Genomic DNA, 22,492 nt, shown 5'->3' with positions numbered 1-22,492 from the left:
CACCCAAACCAAATTTCGGATGGTCACAGTTCAGTCCATTCTCCCCTTTTTAAGAGAAGGTGATTGGATGTGCTCAGTAGATCTCCGGGATGCGTATTACCACATCAAGATGGACAAACACTCCAGGAGGCTGCTTCAGTTCCGGCTAGGGGCCAGTCATTTTCAATTTCATGCCTTGCCATTCGGTCTCTCTCTACAGCCGTCAGAGTGTTCATGAAATGCATGGGAGTGGTCACAGCTCACTTGAGACTACAAGGATTCTGGGTGTTTCCATATTTGGACGACTGGCTCCTCACCGCCCCCACCGAGCATCTCCTGGTAACAGCACTGCATTATACTCTCTGTCTGGCAAAACCTTTGGGAATAATGATACATTGGGGTAAATCAAACCTCATGCCTACACAACAAATAGAATTCATTGGAGCAGTGTTCAATACCCAGTCCTGTCTAGTATCACTCCCAATTCACAGATTCCACTGATTGAGGCTCCAGCTCTGAGTGATACTTTCTCAAACAAAAGTTTCAGCAGTTTAAGTTCTCCTGGCCCTAGGCTCTATGGCAGCATCAATTCCAGTAGTGTCTCTAGCAAAGCTACATATGCGGATCCTGCAATGGCTCCTTCATTGTCAATGGTTCCCAAACTATCACCCCCTCTGTTGCCAGATTCGAATAACCCAGCTCCTGCAAACAGGACCTCCTTTGGTGGACGAGGCGAGACATAGAAATTTGGAGTCGCCCATTTCAATCCCCTCAGCCCAGAGCTATTGTGACCACAAATGCCTACCTGATCAGGTGGCAGGGCAATTTCCAGGGGATGACTGTCCAAGGCACATGGTCCACCTCAGAGGCCCACCTGCATATCAATGTTCTGGAACTCAGAGCAGCCCTGTTAGCGTTGCAGGCCTTTAATTCGGCTCTCCCTTCCGGGACAGTTGCAGTCAGACAATATGTCAGTGGTCTTGTATATCAACAAGCAAGGAGGAACCAAGTCCTACCCCCTATGTCAAGAAGCCATGAGAATTTGGCAGTGGGCGATAGCTTCCAACTGCATTCTGATAGCAGCGTGTATTCCGGGGAGCTCCAACGTAATTGCGGACAAACTGAGCAGATGCATTCTCCTGCCTCACGAGTGGTCCCTCAATGTTGAGGTGGCGACAGAAATCTTCAGCCACTGGGGCCGCCCTTGCTGCGATCTTTTCACCTCCCCATCGAACAAGTGCAGCAGCTATTTTGCCTTACTTCCCCCAGAGGGGGAGTCCCCGAGGGACTCTCTAATCCATGATTGGCCCACGTGACTTCTTTACCCTTATCTTCCCATTCCCCTGATTCCACAATTTCTAAAGAAAGCTCTTCGGTTGAGCTGCAAAGTGATCCTCATAGCTCCATTCTGGCCTCAACAAGTTTGATTCCCCTTCCTTCGGCCTCACGTAGTATACCCGCCGTGGATTCTGGACCCTCTACCAGATCTGATTACTCACCCCCAAGGGTTGAGCCACCCAAATCTGTCCAGTCTCAAGCTGACAGCTTGGATGTCCTTCAAGGATGTATCTGCAGTCCTTACAAATGGGTAGTCCTGTCGTCAGGCAGCCCTTCGGTCAGCCGGATTCCAAAGTCTGGGTCTGGCTTCGGCTGGTGTCATAGCTGCAGTTTTTCGGGTATAAAGGCATCAGCTGACGCCATCTTCCTCAGTCTTTCTTGCCACGTGGCGCCCGAAGCAGAAGCTGTTCGCAAGTGCCGGTCGGTCAGAACCAGAGATGTCATACCGAATACAACATCGAAGACTTCTAAAAAGCTAAGTACCCCGATGGGGACTCTCTCTTGCCTCAGCCGATGTCAGAAAAGTGAATAACTGTTTAACTTGTGGGAAACAAATACCTCATAAAGATTTCCACTCTTACTGCTTACCTTATTTAGGCCCAGACCATGACGTAGCAGCTTGTCTAGCCTGTGCTTCTTTAACCAGAACAGTTTTTCTGAATTTGCTTATATCATGCCGCCGGACCCTCCGACTTCACAAATTACCGGGAAAGGAGTTAAGCCAGGCCTCTTAATCCAACCTTCTAATGCGGTTTCTCAGGAATTATCAGACACTATTCCCTTGGATATTTCAACCTGAGCTGCTAAGCCTGCAGCCATGTCTATTAAGGCCTTTGCCAGGGCTAAAGCAGCTAAAGCTTCAAAAACGGTGCCTGTTAAACCCCTCTCACAGGCCCAGCACCAGTTCCCATATGCTGGCTGAGGATCTAATTTCTTTAATTCGTGGCTCCCACCCTCATCCAGGCAGGGCCTCTCATCCACCTCCAGAGAAGAGGCCTAGAGCAGAGCCCCTGAACCAGTATCCACAGATGACTCCTCTGATGACTCAGAACATACAGACCCTCCTGAGGCTCCTTATTCCCCTTCGAAGACTCTGATGCTGAAGAGTCCATTCCTTCAGCCTCTCCACCTGAGGAATTTTCCTTTGGGGAAACCTTGCATGCTATGAGGGAACAATTTCAGTGGCAGGGCCAAGATTTCTCAGACTCCAGAAAAAGGCTTAGAACCTTTCTACATTTGCCACAGCATAGGCCTTTAGCTATACCTCCAGTTCTTTCTGTTGTAGATGATGCATTTAATGATGCTTGCACTGCTCCTGATTCATTACCTCCAGCCCCTGCTAAGCCCGATAGGTTCTACAGGGTCCCGGACACTCATCACCATTTATACAAGGCTCCCTTTGCAGATCCAGAGACTATCTCCCAGGGTCCTAAGGCTGTAGCAACTACATCTGCTAAAACCCCTCCCCTCTGAAAGGGAATCCAGATCCTTAGAGAGATGGGGTAAAAAAGTTTACACTTCTGCTGCTTTGTCAGCTAGAGCTTTGAACTGCCAATTCCATATGATTCAATATCAAGAGTTTATGCTTGACCAGTTAACTAAAAAACTGTCCTCTGAAGAATCTCTAGATAAAAATATGTTCAGGAAATGGTACATAACATACAGCAGGTTAGTAACCATTCTTTAAAATGTGGCTATGATGCACTGGAGGCTTCCTTTAGATCAGCCATGACTGGCACAGTTATCCGGAGACATGCATGGTTGAAAGAGCAGGCATTACCAGACCATGTCAAATCAAAGCTTTTAGATGCACCCATGGACAAGGTCAATTTATTTGGTTCCCCTGCTCAGCAGGTGCTAAAGAAGATGGAAGAGAAGGCGAAATCTGTACAAACAGTGAAAGATTTCTTACAGGTTCAACCTCCAAGGTTTAGCAGGAACTGGCCCTCCAAGAATTGGTCCTTTCCAGACTCCTCTAAGACACAAAGAGGCAGGAATAGGCGCTCTAGAGGCAGAAACCAATCCAGGGGTGCCTACAGGGGACGCCAGTGGCAAGGTAACAACCAGCGAGGCAGCCACCACCACTACAACACCACAATCACAGTGACTTGGATGTGGCACCGCCGACCAGGGAACAACTGGAAGCACCCTTAGGCGGTAAGCTAACCTTATTTTCAAAGAACTGGCATTGCATCACAAGGGAAAAATGGATTTTGAAAACTATAGACCAAGGTTACAGGTTCCATTTCCTTACTCTACCAGGAAAGAGAGGAATGCCAAACCTACCACCTTCTCAAAGGACAGAAACTCTAAAGCAAATATCTCAGCTATTAAGAATGAGAGCTGTGGAAAAGGTACCATCTATGGAGCAAGGGAAGGGATTTTACTCCAGACTCTTCCTGGTACCAAGAAAAGAGAACAAATGGAGGCCTATTCTCGACCTGTCCGCTTTAAACACATTTCTCATTGTTCCAAAATTCAAAATGCTGACCCTACAGCAGCTTCTTCCCATGCTGGGCAAGGAGTTTTGGCTGGTAACTCTAGATCTCAAGGAGGCATACCTGCACGTCCCCATACGACCAATTTGCAGAAGATACCTCAGATTTCTTGCAGGATCAGAGCATTATCAATTCTCAGCATTGCCCTTTGGCTTATCTACTGCGCCCAGAGTGTTCATGCCTGGCATCAGTAATTGCTCATTGCAGACTTCAGGGATCCAAATTTATCCCTACCTGGACGACTGCCTGATTCAAGCGGACAACAAAAGCAAACTAACAGAAGACTTACAAAGAGTCATTTACCTACTGCAAGCCCTGGGATATACAGTCAATATAAAAGTCAAGGCTGACTCCATCCCAAAGAATAACTTTTCTGGGTGCAGAGCTGGACATATCAAAACAAATGGCATTCCTGACTGCAGAAAAGCAAGAGCAACTACCTCTCTACTTCTTGGCATTAACAAAGCAGAACCATCTAACTGCAAGAAAAGTACTGCAAGCCCTAGGCTTCATGGCATCCTGCATAATTCTGGTCCCTCATGCCAGACTGCATATGAGAAAGCTACAGTGGTACCTAAAGAATTTGTGGTCCCAACACAAGCACAGCCTAGAAACCAAAATTCCAATAATCCCATGCCTGAAACAAGAGTTCCTATGGTGGCCTCAGGCCTGTCAATCAAACAAAGGATTGCCCTTCTGCAACAGTCAACCAAGCCAAACCATCACGACAGATGCCTCAGACCTCGGTTGGGGCACACATGCTGGACAAGTGCATACAAGGCTTATGGACTCAAGACCAGCTGCGCCTGCACATAAATCTAAAGGAAATGCTGGCAGTAAAATTGGCAATCCAGTCATTCAGACCATTTCTCCAAGAAGGTCAGTTGATGATAAGGACAGACAACACCACAGTTATGTGGTACATCAACAAACAGGGAGGCACACACTCATATCCTCTATGCCGGCTGGCACTGGACCTATGGGATGTGGCTCTGAGCTACAACATTCAGTTACAAGCAATTTTTGTACCGGGAAAAGAAAACATTCTGGCAGACATTTTAAGCAGAACTACCACAGATGCCCACGAATGGATGCTGCATCCGGACATCTTCAAAGCCATCACAAGAGAATGGGGATTACCACAAATAGACTTATTTGCATCACCAGCTAAAGAAATTCTGCACAAGGACGTACCACCCACTTGCTTGGAAGGTGGACTCCCTATCTTTCAGTTGGAAAAACCTGACAGCTTATGCATTCCCACCACTTCCTTTGATGCACAAGGTGCTTTTGAAGATCAAAGAGGAACGTCCAAGGATCATTCTGATAGCTCCAGACTGGCCAAGACAACATTGGTACCCATTGCTGAGGAGCATGTCTCGGGAACAAATATGGACACTGCCCCTGATTCCATTGCTGTTAACACAGAACAACTACAACATCCTGCATCCAAACCTGAAAACTCTGCAGCTAACTGCCTGGAACATTACATAAGGACAATTAACCCAGATTTATCCCAAAGGGTTAAAGACATAATCCTTGAGGCTCGTAGACCTTCAACAAGAAAGAATTATGCAGCAAAATGGAAAAGATATCTCATTTGGAGTAATGCAAAAGGAGAAGATACTAGTAAACATAGCCAACATCCTGGAGTACTTGGCAGAGCTCTTCCATGCAGGCTTGTCCTATTCTTCCATCAAGATACATGCATCAGCTATTTCAGCAGAATACAGCTTGGATCCTCCTGTCTTCTCTCATCCTCTGCTCAGACAGTTTCTGAGAGGAATTAAAATGTAAAACCTCCCAGGAAACCACCATTGCCAGCATGGGACTTGAACTTTGTGTTAGAAAATTGACACTTCCCCAACCAGCAGCAACAGCAGAATTACAATACTTATCCTGGAAGACTGCTTTCCTACTGGCAATCACCTCAGCAAGAAGGGTCTCTGAACTACAGGCATTAATGGCAGTGCAACCCTTCCTGATCTTCCATCAAGATAGAGTGTCCATGAGAACAAATCCCACATTTATGCCTAAGGTGGTATCCAGAGTGTCTTTAAATCAGGCTATCCACCTACCTACATTCTTCCCAACCCACAGAACAGGAGAAAGACTGTTGCATACCTTGGATGTACATAGGCAATTACGCTACTACCTGGACAGGACCAAGTCCAATAGAAAAACTGACCAGCTTCTGGTAACATATGCAACAGGAAAGGAAGGAAAATCTATTTCAAAACAGACAATCTCCAAATGGATAGGAAATTGCATTAGATTTTGTTACTCCTACCATGGAAAGAAAACTCCAGAGAACATCAGGCCTCACTCGGCTACAGCCACTACCACAGCTTTCTTGTGGCTACCAAGGACATTATCATTTGCCAAGCATTACAACTTACCTTTATACTCTAGATCCCACGCAGGTTTTGCCACTGCTGTTTTGCAAGGGATCCTAACTACACCATAATCTCTACTCATTTCCTCCTCCCCTAGTTTAGCTATGGTATTCTACCCATTTGACTGCAGATGCATCCTTGAAGGACATAGTACAGTTTTGTATTTACCATAAATGTAGATGTCTGATAGGAATGCATCTGCAGTCAGGATTACCCACCCACCTTCCCCTCTGTGGTACTCCTAGGGTATTTGCCATCCTTCAGCTAGCTTGGGGATCTATTATGGTGTATTTGTTTGTATATATGTACATACATGCTTATTTTATGTGTTTGCTCTCTACTATTTGGAAACATTGGCATTTATCCAAATTTAGCCATCAAAGAGGGCACCTGGCATCTGGGGCAAGAAACACTGAGGAAGATGGCGTCGGCTGATGCCTTTATACCCAAAAAACTGCAGCTATGACATCGGGTGAAGTGCGACACCAGCCGAAGCCAGACCCAGACTTTGGAATCCGGCTGCCTGACGACAGGACTACCCATTTGTAAGGACTGCAGATGCATTCCTATCGGACATCTACATTTATGGTAGGTACAAAACTGTACTTTTTTCCACTTCCATTTGTCACCAGGCAAGCTAATCTCTTCTCGCCTGTTCTAGACATTTTTGCCTCTCATAAACTGTCCACCAGAAGACTATATCAGGATGAATGGAAAAGGTTCTCCACCTGATCCAAGGATAACATGCTAGACCTGTATTCAGCTCCAGTAACTGCTGTGCTTCAATACTTGGCTACGTTTTTTGATAATGAAGCCTCTGCCTCTACTGAATGAGTACACCTAGCTGCAATTTCTAATTCCCACAATGATATAGATGGCACCCCGTCTTATTTCTTTACGCGTATGCAAGGCCTTCCTCAAGGGGACCTCTCATATCAGGCCTCCTGTCAGACAGCCCATGGAACCTCACTTTAGTCCTTCAGTCTTTGACTCAAAAACCTTTTGAACCTGCTGCGAAGTGTAACCTAAAGTTTTTGTCTTAGAAACCATTGTTCTTGGTAGCCATCACGTCTGCCAGAAGGGTCTCGGAGCTGCAGGCATTGTGTATCAAGAGGCCCTATCTGGTCTTTCATAAAGACAGAGTATCACTTCGGGCGAATCCATCCTTCCTTCCCAAAGTTGTTTCTGAATTCTCCATAAACCAGACCATTGACCTACCAGTGTTCTTTACAAATTTTACCAATAGAGGAAAGTACTGCCTTTACTCCTTGGACATACATAGGCAACTTAGATTTTACCTTGACCGGACCAAACCTATCCGTAAATCTGTCTCTTTTTCTGGGCCCAGAATGGGAGATGCTGTTTCCAGGGTTACATTATCAAAATGGCTAAGGAACTGCATACATTTCATCTATTCCCTCAGTAACGAACCTATGCCAAAAGTTAAAGCTCACTCCACTAGATCTATGGCAACATCTGTAGCTTTCCATTCCAGGGCTTCCATGGATGACATCTGCACAGCAGCTACTTGGGCTAAGCCTCATACCTTTATCAGTCATTGTAAATTGGACTTGGTCTCCAGAGGGAGAGCTGCCTTCGGCTCAATGGTACTCAGGAATGTTCTTCCATAAGGGCCTTTCATGGATCTCAAGGTATCTTGGGATTCTGTCCCATCAGTGATGAATGGAAAGAATATTAACAACATCAGATAAAGAAGTTATGTCTTACCATAATGTTCTATCTGTGTTGTTCATCTTCTTTCAGTCATCACTTCCCACCCTCCTTCCCCCTGCAAAGGCTCCTGGGGGATGCTTTGGGTCCAAGTGGTGTCAGAACTGGCCTCTGCTTTACTTCTCTTTCTCTAGCAAACTCGATCTGAGGTAACAGGGAGGGAGAAGGGCATTCTGGGTAGAAACTTAACTCTAGAGTTTTTTGGCTGGTGCGAGCTTTGTAAAAAAGGCGACTCTGTTAACCCCATCAGTGATGTATGAAAGAAGATGAACAACACAGATGGAACATTATAGCAAGACATAACTTTGTCAGTTTAATCATTGTATATCTCATGTAGTCATTGAAGGAAAAACAAATGAGTGATTTTTTTCTTTTCTCATTTGTGTTCATCCATAATGGAATCATGGAATCAAAAGTTGGAATAAAAAGCTGAGAATGCATTTCAGTGCATCTGGCCCCCCATGACTTCTGGGGGCATGGCGCTCCCCCCATATATCCAGCTTAATTAATGTCCTCCACAGTTCTTATAGTACATTCTTGGCTAATTAAGGTGCATTGAAAGGAGGTAGGAAAAACCAAGACAAAATTTGAAGCAACAGGAAAAAGAAAACTAATCTGCATAGATGTTATGGGGAGACCAGGACATTGATGGATTATTTGGCAGTTGTGGGTTTGGTAGTACAGAGTCATTTTCTTAGAAGACCATTTCATCTCAGGCCAACCCTGACAACAGTAGAGTGTAGAAAAGAAGTTTTAAGGTGTAGAGAAAACCTGAGCAGCTAAAATTGAAAGTGTCATATATTTGATGTGGCAATAAACATGAGAGGAAGAAGCCCACCCTGTGTGTGTTCAGTTTCAGTCAGTAGTAGGAAGAACCATTTTGAATAGACATGTAAAAGTAGTGTGTGTTCAAAAGGATTTGCGTTTTATCAAACAGTATCAGAAAAATTAGCTGTTTCTGACATTATTAAAGGGAAGGGTAGAGGTATAAAATAGTGTGAAAATGCATCAAAATCAATGAGACTAGTGCAGGATACTGTTGTTGCAAATAAATGTATTTATTGACATTTGTTAAATGCTGAGAATTAATAAGTGAAGTGTTAAATTTAAATAATCAAGTGTGTGACACTATATCTGAATGTATATGTAAAGCACTGGGGATTAAAGTCAAAGAAAAGAAAGCTTTGTGCACATTAACATATTTGGGGCATGAAATAAAGCCATTATATCAAAAACTACTAATATATGAATATCAAAATAAGAAGTACAGGATCCTGTTTGATTCCATAGCACTTACAGATTCACATTTTGGGTCATTTGGCTTTTGAGGAGCTATGATTGGTGCCCTGGACAGAAGTAGTTCATTTTGGAGAAAATAACATAAAAGACCGAGTGTTGCAGTGAGTTGTTTTGATGAATTGTGATACGGGTCATTGTAACTGCCAACAGAATGTTAGAATAGTGTTGTTGTTGTTGTAAAGTAGGGGAAGATTCACATTTATATTACTACTCGAGAGAAATAACTAAAATGCTTAGAAGATAGCATTATGGCTGAAGAAGTGGTCTGTACGATGCCAAAGTTCTTTTCAGTACTGCCAGGAATTCTGGCAGATATAGCTAGTTAAAGAAATTTCCAAATTGTGTACATTTAATACATATTGCTTAGATTCCTGTTTTGTATTTCATCAGCATTAGAGGTGGTGTATGTGCATAAGACAGTTTGAAAAAAAGTAGTGAGGTAGTATATGCTGTTGTGTATAGCTTTAAATACACTGATGACTAGCTACAGGCAGCTGCAGAGTCATGTGGTACACATTCCTTCCTAAAGGCAGTCTGAGTAAACATCTTGTGAAGGCTGGAGCACTTCCACAGTATATCTTTTGCATAATGAGCACTTCGACAAACATTATTAAATTTCGAGTGCCTTTCCCTTTCTGGTTACAGCCTTCTTTGCTCTGAGGAGATTGCACTTTGTAATATCAACTCATTTGTGTCACAGCTGTTTTATCCAACATACCCACTGGAAATAGAGCAAAGCTATACCTGATTCTTCCTGGCCACAATGTAGGCTGTAAATTAACTATTGACAGGTAGTTTTCCACTTTATGACTGCTCCAGATGGTGTACCACTAATCTCCGATCTCCATCCTAACAAGCACCTACAGTAGTCAGGCAGTGGACTCGAAACACTTTTGTCAGTTTGCCTGGAACATGAAGGACTGGAGAACACTTTGCAAAGCAAATGTAGCAGACAAATGTAAAGAAAGGACAAGTTGTTCAATAAGATGCACCCACTGTTACTGTGTTATGATCATCCTGCAGTCTAAAGTCCAAAATCTTTTCCTTTGCCCAAGACCAACACCACTCGATCAGGCTTTGAATGTTGTACAGCTGTATCATCCCTTGGTAAAAACACATTACATTGATAATGTTTTTTGACTCTTACTGCAATGCACATTTGAATCCTTTTCAGGAATGTATGTTCTAGTAGCTTCCAGCTTCCCACTCTAGTAGTCCCCCCGCTTCATTAAGAAGCATAAAAGGAGAGGTGGACTCCAACACAAGAAAAAATTAGGATGTATTCCACCTGTAAATGGAGATGAGGGCTCAACAGACTTAAATGATTTAGCTTTTATATTTCAAAATTCCAACCCAATGTGGGTGAGATTACTTTATTGAATAAAAGGTAAAATTGTATACGTTCATATATTTTCACTGAATGTCACTGTGTATTTAACGTAAACGTTTTTTGTAGGAGCCAACAAATAAAAAGTGAAGGTCGGTACCCAATGATTTTTTTTGAGTGCTTTCATCCACAATCTTCAAGGACTTCATCAGAATACAGTTAATTTCAAAAACATAGCTTATATAGTCACACAGCCCCTCCCCTCAATTAACATGAGCAATTAAGCAATGTCCTTAAGTATTGTATTAAAACTAAGAACTGCATATTTTATGTTTTAATAAAGAACATTAAATGTATTTTTAATTTTTTTAGCATGTAGTATTGTATATATTTTTATTGTATTAAGTTCTAATAGGAATTTTAGAATTTTTTGTATTTTATATTAAGTTTGATCTGTTGCTATAGTGATGTTAATTGAGGGGAGGGGTTGTGTGACTATATAAGCTATGTTTTTGAAATTAATTGTATTCTGATGAAGTCCTTGAAGTTTGTGGACGAAAGCTCTCAATAAATTGTTGGGTACTGGCCTTTTTATTTGTTAGTTTGTAGTTCGTGCTTCACTGTGGTTATTGGTCTGTCATGGGAAGTGAAGAAGTTGCTAGGTCCCTGCTAAATGAATTCAGGACTATGCAGTCCAAGTTTGTGGCATCAGTCGGGAATTTGACTTTGTTAATCAATGAATTAACTCAACATGTCCTCCCTTCAGACTTAAATGCTCCTGGTATGGGTCGGAGTTCGGAGAGCCAACTTAATTGACAGGAAACTATCGTATCTGGAATAATGCCAGCACAGAGGCAGCCTGCGACTGCTGAAACCAGTAACTTGGCTTTGTTCAGCAGCAGTTTGCTTCCTGTTCCTGTTTTGAATAGGAAGCGAGATGCAGTGGTGGTGCATGACTTTCACGAATTTATTAACTCCAGTTTTTCATGGCAGACTGAACCTTTGGTTTGTGGAATGAGTTTTGGAATGGTGGATACGCAAATGAAGGCTTTCTCTAGTGTTTTGTGGAAATATAGGAAGTTGCAGCTGGAAGGAAGTTACTTGAAGGAGTGTTAATGGCTGGGGATTGTGCCAAAGGGATTACGTACTTGGAAGTATCCTACTGGACTTTTTGAAAGGGTCCAATCTACATATTAAGCGTTTGAGACTTTTTGATCGGCATGGAGCCGAGTTGCTTGAGGTACTAATTAAGAACTATAACACCTAGTTCATAGTTCATAGATTAGTACTAGGCTACCTGCCCTTTCAGGCCATTTTAAGCCTAGCCAATTACCCCATGTGAGAATCAAACCCTGCACCCTGTGTCTGTAAGGTAAACAGCTTAACCATTAGGCCAATCTCCCACCCCACAACCCCATAACAAACAGATGAATGCATTGTTGTTGGACATTGATAAATTAGATATGAGTATAAAAAACAACTTATTTGATAGTAAAATTGAGCAATACAATGCTTTTTTGAATAAAATTGAAAAAGATATTTCTATAATGCAGGATAGAAAATCTAAAAAGATTGAAGGATGAACTTGAATATGATAGTGGTCTTGCCTGTCCCCCACCACCAGGTACTTTTGGCCCCAATGTGAATTCTTAACAGTGGTAACACAGTGCAAACTGATCACAATGAGGGTGAAGGGAATTCTAATGTTGGGAGCTTTACCGAGGAAGTCCCTATAGAAGAATATCCCCCTTTGAGGAGGTCTCAAAGAATACAGGACCAGAGGAGGGGAATCATGTGGATCAGAATGCATGGGGGGCCCGATTTACAGCAAGAGCATTATACCACTTTTCAGAACCTGAGAGGGAGGGTCAGGGGAAGTGGGAGGGGGAGGGGAAGGATGAATGTTTGGCAGAACAGACAGTAAGCATCATTTATAGGTTCATAGGTTGATACTAGGCTATCTGCCCTAGGGGCATTTATAAGCCTAGCCAGAGTGTGTTTGGCTTTCTCCACCCTTTTAGATTAGTTGACTGTGCCTCGGTATAGTAGGTCACAGAATGTAGCCCTTTTAAGGTTAGTTTACTGTACCTCTGTCAAGCAGGGACACAGAAGAAATCCCAGGGGTAAATTTATGATCTCCCATCCACTCGTCAAGATTTCTCTTGAAGAGGGGCAGTGAGGGGCTCTGCCTAACATGGATTGGGATTTTGTTCCAAAGTGAGGGGAGCCTCTGGGATATGAATCTGTCCCTCCAGCATGTCCTATTTATTTCTGTGCTGTAATGAGCAAAGGGACTTTAAGGTATATAATTATAGTTCTCAAGGCGAATTTGTTTGAAAGTGGGATGACTTTCGTGCCCACTAGAAGACCTAGAATTGCTAATGTATTGTTGCACTTTGTTTTTGAGTAAATTAAACTGTGGATTTTTCTTTAAAAATGGACTTAAATGTGAGGGTCTTTCTCTGACTAACAATATTAAAAGACATAGTAGTTTTATTCCCCCCTGCTCACCCGATAGTCACATTATTTGAAAAACTGTGTGAACCTGAATTTAGGGAGTACTTAAAATCCCGTTAGTTGGCCTACAGATTTTAATTTGAGTACTGAAGAGAGAGCATTATTGACTCAAATCTTAGACAACAAACAAGTGAGGACAATGAAAGCAAATAAAGGTTGGGGCTTAGTAGTTATGGACTCAAATGATTATATAAATAGGATGTTTACCATGCTATTTTCGGACACTTATAAAGAGGCCTCCGTAAGTCAGATGTGTATAGCTTATAGAAAAATAGATCTTGCTTTGGAAGAATTGTTATTGAATAATCAATTTACAATAGAGGACCTGAGATTTGTGACAGTACCCAAACCCCACCATATTTGGTACTCCTATAAGAATATACTTAGTCCTCCTTTGCGACCTATTGTGGATGCTAGGACATCAAAGACTTATTGTTGAGCTAAATATATTGATTTCCATACCCAGAACATTTTTGAGAGTAGCCAGTCTATACATAAAGATTCTTGGCATTTCTTAATTAAAATTGCTAGTGTGGAATTTAATGAGGAACTTGTAATTGTTACAGTGGATGTTCAGGACCTGTATTTGGTTATTCCACATGAGCTAGGTATGGAATGGTTCTATGAGTTATCTTTGCTGATGTTCTTCACGTTTCACTGTAGCAGTCATCACATTTGGGTTATCTGCCTGCAGGTAGCCTAGCCCTCAGCCAGCCTGAATACCAGAGTCTTGGGATTTCTGCATCGGATGCTGTCGCTTCTTCCATGACGTCAGGTCGTCAGGGGTATAAAACATTCAGCCAATGCCATTACATCAGTCTTTCTTGCCTTGCGGTGCCCAAAGCAGAAGCAGTTCGCAAGTGCCGGTCGACCAACTCCTGAAATTTTTGTTTTCGAGTTTCAGATCTGAAGTCTTCTAAAAGATAAGTACCCCATTAGGGATCCTTTTTTCTTGCTCTAACGATGTCAGAAAAAATTAATAATTGTCTTGCCTGTGGAAAGCAAATACCTCATAGAGATTTTCATTCTTACTGCTTCACCTGTTTAGGCCCAGACCACAATGTGCCTCGCTGTCGGTTTTGTGCCTTGTTCAACGCCCAAACTATCTGTCGTTGGGCAATTTTTGTAGCTAAATACTTTTGCTCTCAATCTCCGCACTCTGAAATGGCATTGGTAAGCCATCTGACTGCTGATTTTCTGAAAAAACATAAGGATAAAGACAAGAGAGAGAGACCAAAACTGCCAATGACGCTACCGTTAAGCTAGCTGCCAGTCTGCCAGTATTCAATGAAGTGCTTTTGCAGTCCCTGATACCCATGTCTACAGATTTGCAGGCCTCTACTGAGACCCATTCAGAGTCTGGTATGCCGCGAGATGCTTCTTCGACTATGGAACCTGAGGATGTCTCTACCTTGGATGGGTCCGGAGCTGCTGTGCAGGCACCAGCTTCTGAGGGTGTATTCAGGCCTACCGATTTTCATATTAAACCGACGACTTCGTTTCAAGCCAAAAATATCAAATTTCTCAGGCCTAAATTTCGCACTACGCCTAGGAAACCGACGACCAAAGCGCATTCTCAGGCCCACAGGCCTCAAAAATAAATGATTAGAATGGCTGAAGACTTTTTTTTACCTTAATTAGGGGAAGCCAGCCTCCCCCCTCAAAGAGACCTAGAACTGATTTTCCTTCTGATTCTTCTGATCAGAAATCTGATATCTCTGTTCCTTCTGACTACCAGGACATACCCTTATCTACCTATGAGGATTCTGATGCAGAGGATTCCATTCCCTCTGCTTCCCTTCCAGAAGATTTTTCTTTTGGTGAAACCCTGCATACCCTTAGGGAGCATTTCCGCTGAGAAAGCCAGGGCTACTCTCAGTCCAAAAAGAGACTCAGGGAATTTTTAAACCTGCCTCACAACAGGCCCCTAGCTTTCCCTCCTGTTCTGGAGATTGTAGTTGATGTTTTCATGGAATCCAGCCTACCCGCATACTTTGCCTCTAGCTCCCAGGAAACCTGACAGGTAGATTACCTGACTCTCACAAATTCCTTTTCAAGAATCCTACTGCGGATCCAGAGACCATTTCCCAAGGACCAAAAGGCATTAAGGCTACTACTGTCAAGAATCCTACACCTTCTGACAGGGATTCTAGGGCTTTAGACAGATGAGGTAAGAAGGTATACACATCTGCTACTCTGGCCATTAGGGCTTTAAATTGCCAGTTTCATATGTTAAAGTATCAGCAGCATATTATGGGGCTAAACAGAAAATGATGTTGATTCCTGACTGTGCAGAACACACAGATTTACAAGAGTTAATGCATTCTGCTGACCAAGTTAGTAAACCTACTTTGTAGTATGGTTTTGATGCTTAAGAAGTATCTTGTAGGGCTGCTGTCACTGGGTCTGTTCTTAGAAGGCATGCTTGGCTTAAGGATCAAAACTTGCCAGAGCATGTCAAAGCAATATTACTGGATGCACCCTTAAACCAAGAGCGCCTATTTGGCAACAAAGCAGCATAAGTTCTCAAAGGGATGGAGGAGAAAGCTAAATCTATGCAAACTGTAAAGATTTCTTACAAGTACAGTCACCTAGATTCAGTAGGCATTGGCCTTCAAAGAACTGTTCCTTTCCAGTCCCTTCTTGGCCTTCGCAGTCCAAACCCAGGGGCAGCAGACCCCCAAGACTTCAGTCTCAGGTTATGCACAGATCTAAGCAGTGGGGTGCTCCCACATCTCAACAGGGAATAGTAAGCCTACCCCCTATGGCAAACTTGCACAATGACTTATCCTTAACTCCCCCAAGCCTTGCACCTTTAGGAGGAAAATTCGCCCTGCATGCAAAAAAACTGGGAATACATTACCCAAGACAAATGGGTTTTAAACATTGTTTCCCTAGGATACAGATTCCACTTCCGCTCACTCCCAACCCTAAGTGGATGACCAGACCTCCCCCAAACCAGTGGGTGGAGGCCCAAAAGGAAGTACTTTCTCTCCTCAGCATCAGGGCTATTCAACCTGTCCCCGCAGAACAAAGGGGACAAGGCTTTTATTCAAGACTGTTCCCGGTTCCCAGAAAAGAAAACTCCTGGTGTCCTATCCTGGATTTATCTATTCTCAACACCTTTTTGGTGGTTCCATAATTCAAAATGCTAACTCTCCAACAGCTGCTTCCTATGCTAGCCAAGATGCCTGGCTGGCAACCCTAGACTTAAACGAAGCTTACCTGCACATCCCCATAAGGAAATCTTGCAGGAAATGCCTTCGCTTCAGGGCAGGTTGTATGCACTATCAGTTCTCTGCACTTCCCTTTGGCTTATCTACTGCACCTAGGGTATTCACAAAGTGCCTAGCTCCAGCCATTGCTTTTTGCACAGAGAATTATTCAGATTTACCCATACTTGGACGATTGCCTGATTCAGGCATAAAGTCAGGACTTGCTACTACAGCACCTGGCATTTGTAAAGAGACTTCTAACTTCACTGGGGTACACCATTGATGAAAAGAAATCACACCTAGTGCCCTGTCAACAGATTGTATTCCTGGGAGCAAGCTTGAACACAATTTCCCAGATGGCATTACTCACTCCAGAGAAACAAATGTATTTGACAACTTACTTCATCCTACCTGCCACAAAAACCCAGCTATCTGCAAGGAAAATACTGCAAGCGCTAGGGTTCATGCCCTGTTGCATTCTGTTAATTCCATATGCAAGACTGCATATGAGGAAACTTCAATGGTATGTAAAAAGTCTATGGTGTCAACATTCTCAGGACCTGGAAACAATAATTCCTATCATCCCATGTCTAAGGGCAGAGTTCCTTTGGTGGGCAGAGGCCTGCAACCACAACAAGGGACTCCCTTTCACTCTACCCCCTGCCGCCCAAACCCTAACAACAGATGCATCAGACTATGCATGGAGGGCTCACATGGCAGGGCAGTGCATTCAGGGCAAATGGAACCCAAAGCAGATGCACCTGCATATCAATCAAAAAGAAATGTTAGCTGTACAGAATGCTCTGACAGCCTTCAAAGGCCTTATTCTCCCAGGACAACTTTTGGTAAAGACAAGACAGCACCACAGTGGTACATAAACAAGCAGGGGGGAACACATTCCTACCCACTCTGCAGACTAGCCATGACTCTGTGGAACACAGCCTTGAGCAACCAAGTGCACCTACAAACTCAATTCCTGCCAGGCAAACTAAATTCATTGCCAGATGACTTGAGCAGAAATCTCATGGACCCACACAAATGGAAACCGGAACCATAAATATTCATGCTTTTGGGGAACAAATGGGGGACACCAGAGGTGGACCTCTTTGCTTCTCCTCAGAACTATCAATTGAACAAGTACTGCACCAGGACTCCCCACAGCCAAGCTTGGAAGGTGGATTCCCTGTCCTTTTCGTGGGGAAGCCTCTCAGTCTGTGCCTTTCCCCCTCTGCCTTTCCTCTCGAAGGTTCTACTAAAAATCAAACAGGGCAAGCCAAGGACAATCCTGATTGCACCAGACTGTCCACACCAGCACTGGTATCCTCTTTTGTGCAGTCTGACAGTGCTACAACCATGGCACCTGCCTCAGACCCCTTCCCTGCTGTCCCAGCAGGGACAGGCCAAATTCTGCACCCTCAGCTTCAGACCCTGAACCTTGCAGCCTGGCTAATCCCCTGAACTCATCTCTTTCAACCCTCAGTAAGCAGGTGCTGGATGTCATTCTTGAGGCAAGGAGGCCTAATACTAGAAAATCCTATTCAGAAAAGTGGAAAAGATACTGTTCCTGGAGTCTGTCTCAAGGGATGGGCACAACTATGCCCAGCTTACTTCATATACTAGATTACTTAACAGAAATGCTCCACAAGGGCCTATCCATCTCTTCAATTAAGATTCATGCCTCTGCCATCTCAGCTCATTATAATACAGAGCCACCCCTCTTCTCTCATCCTCTGGTAAAACAGTTCCTTAGAGGGGCCAAAAATTTAAGATCCCCCAGGAGAGCTCCCACTTCAGCCTGGAACCTTAACTTTGTATTGGAAAAACTTACACTTCCCCCCCTTTGAACCAGCTGCTACAGCAGAGTTGAAATTCCTGTAATGGAAAACAGCTTTACTTCTAGCCATCACTTCAGCAAGAAGAGTGTCTGAACTGCAGGCCCTTATGGCAGTGGAACCCTTCATTATCTTCCATGTGGACAGGGTTTCCCTCAGGACTAACCCATCTTTTATGCCCAAGGGTGGTGTCTAGTGTGGCTTTAAACCAGTCCATTCATTTGCCTACATTTTCCCTAATCCTCAAAATAAAGGGGAAAGGATACTGCATTCTCTAGATGTGCACAGACAGCTTAGATTCTATTTGGACAGGAATAAGCCTCTCAGAAAATCTGACCAGCTGCTAGTCAGCTTTGGGGCAGGGGCAGAGGGGAAGGCCATTTCAAAGCAAGCCATATCTAAATGGATAGCACACTGCATCCATTTCTGCTATAAGCACCATGGAAAACCTACCCCCACAGGGGATAAGAACACATTCCACTAGGGCTGCATCTACTTCTACTGCATTTCTCAGAGGAGCCCTTACCATGGACATCCTGGAGCTCTGTACACACTTTCACCAAGCATTACCACTTGCCTATCTTTTCTAAATCCAGAGCTGGATTTGCCACAGCAGTCTTACAGGGCCTGATTGTCAGTCCTAATGCTTCTTAATCTACCTCCACCCTTCCTTAGCTTTGGGAATCAACCCAAATGTGATGACTGCAACAGTGAAACACGAAGAACATAGTACAGTTGTGTACACTTACCATAAATGTAGATGTTCAAATGTAGTCACTGTTGCAGTCCTGGTTACCCTCCCTCTAGCCCCCTGATTGTCTTTGCTTTCACCTGTCCTTTATGGTTTGGCATATCTTATCTTATGTTTACTTGCTTTTTGCTGGGGGTGTTCCACACCATATAATTGCTTCCTATTTTGGGGGCACCTGACATCTGGGGCAAGAAAAACTAATGTAATGGCATCGGCTGCATGTTTTATACCCCTGACGACCTGACGTCATAGAAGAAGCGACAGCATCCGATGCAGAAATTTCAAGACTCTGGTATTCAGGCTGGCTGAGTGTTACCTGCAGACAGGTAACCCAAATGTGATGACTGCAACAATGAATACACTCTAACATCTACATTTATGCTAAGTGTACACAACTGTACTTTATGCAGTTGCTGAGAATGAGAAAGCCTTGGTATTAAGGTGCTTTATGGAAATGGTCCTTGAGAATAATTATTTCATTGTTGAAAACCAATTGTTTAGGCAAAGAACTGGAGTTGCTGTGGGGGCCATTTGTCCCCCTAAGTTTGCTAATGTGGTTCTTGTCTATTGGGAAATCAGCTACGTGCTGAATTCAGAATGTAATAGTTTTTGAGCCTTTTATGGTAAATACTTAGATGATTTGATTTTTTTATGGAAGGATAGTAGAGAGAAGTTGTTGGAGTTGGTAGACTGTCTGAATAGGACCACTGATTCCATTAAATTTACCTGTAATATTCAAGAAGATGTAGTTAATTTCTTGGATGTGACCATCAGGGCAAATATTGTAATGAAAAGGTTCGAGTCTACAAATTATAGACAGCCTTCCAATTTGAACACCCTGTTACATTACAAAAGTTTGCATCCCCTACACCAGAAAAAAATCTCTAGTTAAAGGTCAATATGTGCGTTTGGCTTGGATGGTCTCAGATGATCTCGAATTCTTTAAGCAATGTGAATTTTGAGATCTATGTTTATGATAAAGGGGTACCCTGAGCATTTCCTTACAGAAATTTTTCTGGAAGCAAGTGTAAAAAGGAGTACAGGGTATTTTACCCCCCCCCCCCCCCCCATTGAGGAGAGGGTAATATAGGTGAGAAATGTGGAGAGGAGAAATCTAAGGGTTTGAAAGGGCCTTTGTTTTAACCTTTAGTAGTAATTTTTTGATCTAGCATCTGTAGTAAGAAGTTTGAAGGTTTTATTTTTTTTATGTAGATGAACACTATAAAGAAACAGTGAGGGAAAAGCCGGTCATTGTGTATAAGAAAGACCTGTGTTTTAAACGTTTATTGGAAAGTGCTGGAGAAAAAACTGTTAAAGGGAAAATGGTGAAATGTGGCACTTGCCCACAGTATTCCTATATTGCAGAGGGGGGAGACATTTTTTGTAGAATGTTTTGGCGAAATTAAGCTGGTTAGGAGGTTCCAGTGTGGTGGCAAAGGAGTAGTATACTTGGCCCCCTGTAAATCATGTAATGCATTCTATGTCGGGAAAACTAAGTTAAGTCTGAGGAAAAGAATCTGTCAGCATTTGTATGATATTAAGAAAAGAGACAACTACATTATATAAGCTTATAGAAAGGAATCCCCTGCATGAATTTAAATCTGTTGCTATAGATCAAGTAAATTTGGAGCATAGGGGAGGGCCTAGTGATGAATTTTTGGAATATTTGAAACTTAAATGGCAACATGACTACCCCTTGGCTTAATGAAGCAATGTCCTTAAGTAATGTATTAAAACTAAGAGCTGCATATTTTATGTTTTAATAAAGAACATTAGATGTATTTTTGCATTTGGGTAGCCATGGTGGTGCAGCGGTTAGCTTTGCCACCTCACAGCAAGAGGTTCTCTGTTTCAATCTTCGTCTGGGTTGCCTTCTGTGTGGAGTCTGCATGTCCTTCCTGTGGTCACGTGGGTTTCCTCCGGGTGCTCCGGTTTCCTCCCACATCCCAAAGACATGCTGTAGGTGGATTGGACACTCTAAATTGGCCCTAGGTGTGTATGTGTGCATGTGTATGCCTTCTGTGGAAGGTTGGGCGCCGGGCTGGCAACTCGACACCGTAAAACTCCACTGCCAATCATGAGCAAACAGGTGATCTGCTGTGGCGACCCCTAACTGGGAAAAGCCGAAAGAAGATGATGTATTTTTGCATTTCTAATATGTAGTATATATTTTTGTTGTATTATGTTCTAATAGGAATTTTTTAATTTATTTGTATTTTATATTAAGTGTTTTATTTGTTGCTTTAGTGATGTTAATTGAGGGGAGGGGTTGTGTGGCTATATAATCTACGTTTGTGAAATTAATTGTATGATGATGAAGTCTTTGAAGATTGTGGATGAAAGTGCTCAATAAATCATTGGATACTGACCTTCTTCACTTTCTATTTTTTATTTGTTGGTTTGTAGTTCATGCTTCAGTGTGTTGTTTTTTTTTTGCAAGAAGTTTAATTTGCACACTTTTCTGCACAAAAACAGCAATTAATGTTGGTTTTCATTAAAAAATCCAATTTTCAACTATGTTGTAATAAAACTGTATCTGTATCTGAAAATCTACTTATGAAAGATTTGCACAGTCCTAGGTTCTCCCAAAAGGTTCGTGATAATGTGTCTGTGGAAGAATGTACAGGTATCGTATCATTACAGAGTAATGAAGATGTAGTGGTTTCACAAGCTGGCAAGGGGTGATAATGTGGTCCTTTGGGATATGGATGCATATCATCAAGAGACCATAGATCAGCTGTCTAATAACGAATATTATTATAAAATGACGTATGACCCAACATACATGTTTAAGATGGGAATATATGCCTTCTCAGATTGTGGTATGGAAGAGAGCATCATCTCCAAGAAACTTCAGTATTTTTATTTATTACCGAAAATCCTCCCCCTCCTGCACTCCTTTTACCCAGAGATTAGACAAATATGTTATGAAGTTGCTTGGGGCTCTGTATTGCTAAGGGGTGACGCCCTGATTTTTTCAATTGAATAGTGACCTGGATGCTGGAAATTCAGCCACCTAACTGTCTAGTCTAAGATACAGCCTTATTTGCTACAGTACTGAAATCCAGGTCTATATCACTTTATCAAATGGCTGTTCAGCAAATAGCCCTTCATCAAACCCCTATTTGTCGAAGCCACTCTTCATTGATTGGCAAATTTTAAGTAGGGCAGATCAGCATTTGGCCAACCAAGCCACTATAAAAAAAAAAAAAAAAAAACATAAAATTTAAAACCTACCAAGGTGGGGGAGCTATGCCCCCCCCCAACTAAATATACCAACTCTGAGATCGCACTGCAGTGAGGAAAATGGCAAATTCCAGATGGTGGCCAACCGGTGATTTCCCCAGTTAAAATTTGCCATTCGATGAAGAGCTGCTTCGACAAATAGGGGTTCAACATTCGATAAAGTGATCTAGACCCACTGAAACCCACCAGAGGGAAGATACTGTGCACACAACAAGCAACATGCCACATACAGAAGCTTGAGCATGTGCAGAAGAGCACACATATTAGGGTCTGGCATTACAGGAACTTCACTTCCAAGGCAATACTGATGGATAACAGGGGTTAAGGCACAACATAGTACTACTGGATACTTAGTTTTGCGTC

The 22,492-nt window shown here is 42.9% G+C and overlaps 1 protein-coding gene across 4 annotated transcripts in view; it reads left to right on the top strand.

Moving 5' to 3' along the window:
• FRMD4A (FERM domain containing 4A) overlaps positions 1–22,492 on the top strand; it is a 1,911,200-nt gene that overhangs the window by 1,638,966 nt on the left and 249,742 nt on the right. The window lies entirely within an intron of this gene.

This window comes from Protopterus annectens, chromosome 11.part0 (assembly GCF_019279795.1).
Source record: "Protopterus annectens isolate FY-2018-M chromosome 11.part0, PAN1.0, whole genome shotgun sequence".
Taxonomy (NCBI): domain Eukaryota; kingdom Metazoa; phylum Chordata; order Ceratodontiformes; family Protopteridae; genus Protopterus; species Protopterus annectens.
Note: the sequence above shows the minus strand (reverse complement) of the source record. Positions and strands in the feature narration are given on the sequence as shown.